Here is a 2072-nt window from a genome sequence, read left to right as displayed (position 1 = left end):
TACTCACAAGCCCTCTGTCTGTACAAAATTAGCCCTCGTTCACACCTAGGCGTATTGTAATATGCGCATCTGTCGCGCGACCGTCGCACGGTTTTTTTACCGCGGTAAAAAAGTTGCGCGACCGTCGCGCGATTCCGACAGCTACTTGGCTGTATCCCAATGGAAACGCGCTACAAAACGGCCCAAAGTAGTACCGGGACCTTTTCAGGCTTGGGCCGTTTTGTAGGGCGTTAGGGACGGGCGGAAATACGGCAAGGTGGGAACGAGGGCATTGACTACAATGCAATTTATATTTCTGACCGTTTTGTAGAGCGTTCGTCGAGCGTAGAACGCCCTACAAAACGGTCAGGTGTGAACGAGGGCTTAGTGTAGGAACAGACTGTGTTTCCACACCCTCTTAAGCAATATTTGGAGAGTATTGTTTTGCAGGAAGTAGTATATTTCTCTTAAAATGGTGAGAAAAGGCAATTAACAAAGGTAGACCGACAGACCATTATAACCCTTAAAAGTGTAGGCCTTTCCTTTAGAGAAATTGCAAAGAAAACCAAGGTGTCAGTGAGTACAGCTTCCTATGCCATCAAAAGACACTTGAAAGAGCCAAAGCCACAACACAATCAGAAGACAAGTTTCTGAGAATCAACAGCTTGCATGACAGGTGGCTCACAGAACAACAGCTTCAAACACAGCTGAACACGAATCAAAGTAAGCAAATCTCAGTTTTAACTGTGAAGAGGAGTTTCAAGCTGCAGGTTTGACATGTCGAGTGGCAGTAAAAAAGCCATTGTCAAGATGGCAAAATAAGAAAAAGAGCCTTGCCTGGGCCATGAAGCACCGCCAGTGGACTACTGAAGACTGGCAGAAGGCCTTGTGGATTGATGAATCCAAATGTGAGATTTTCAGGTTCATCACCAGGGTTTTAGTAGACCATCGAATAGGCGAAAGGATGGTTCCTCGGTGTGTGACATCAACCGTCAAACATGGAGGAGGAAGCGTGATGCTCTGGTGCTGTTTTGCTGGAATGTGCATTGAACTCTTCCCATATCCTTGTATATTTAGTGACTGAAGGAATTAATTTTGAAGTTTCTTAAACTTAACTACGCTATCAGCGGATACCACTGCCTGTGGAAGGGAATTCCATATTTTGACTTGCACAGTAAAAAAAAACCCTTATGTGTTCTAAGATCGAACCCCCTCTTTCCTAACCTCTTGTTGTGTCCACGTGTCCTCGATACTGTTCACTGTGAAAACAACTTGTTCCAAATATTGTGGTCCCCTTTGATGATTTTGAAGACTGCAATAAAAGGTCCGCCTCTTAAGCACCTCTTTTTTTTTTTCAATTCTTTATTTTGAGATGTTTGAAACAAGACAGACACAGATAATTCCAAAGGACCAATAACATGTACAGACCACAACTTGGAAGCTACAATGACATACAGAGAGAAATCTTGTGAGTACCAGTGCAGATTGTTACATTAAATGTTCTGAAACATTTTGCAGGCCGGCTCAAGGTAGAACAGGCTGCTAGCATGCTGAGTCCAGTAAGGTGGGTGTATCCCCACCTTGGTTAAAGAGGTATGACCTGTAAGCGCCTCTTTTCTAAGGAGAATCCGTTTAATTTTTGGAGGCGGTCTTCATAGCTCAGGCCTTCTATGCCTTTAAATTAATTTTATAAGTATATATTTATTTCTGTTATAAGGGGCATATGATGTCCTGGGGTTTAGCCAATGGTGATCCTTGTCCTGTTTTTGATTAAAGTGACATTAAACTCTTAGATTTTTTAACATAAAACAATACTGTAATGTGCGCCTTACTGTAATCCATGGTAGTTTCCCTTCTCTTTGCTGCTCTTCCTTTTAAATCCGTATCTGTTCTCATGCTGGGCAGAACTTCTGTTTTGCAACAGACTGCCTTGTCTCAGGAATGGATACACGGTGTCTGTGTGTAGGTTTGTAACCTGAGCCAGCACTACAGGAAGAGGCACTCAGCTGCAAAGGGAAGTTCTCCCCAAGCATGAGAAGACATGAGGATTTAAAAGGAAGAGCAGCAAAGAGAAGGGAAACTACCATGGATTA

Source organism: Nanorana parkeri, unplaced genomic scaffold, assembly GCF_000935625.1.
Source record: "Nanorana parkeri isolate BGI_ZX_2015 unplaced genomic scaffold, ASM93562v1 scaffold2535, whole genome shotgun sequence".
Classification (NCBI taxonomy): Eukaryota; Metazoa; Chordata; class Amphibia; order Anura; family Dicroglossidae; genus Nanorana; species Nanorana parkeri.
This window is presented reverse-complemented; position numbering follows the sequence as displayed.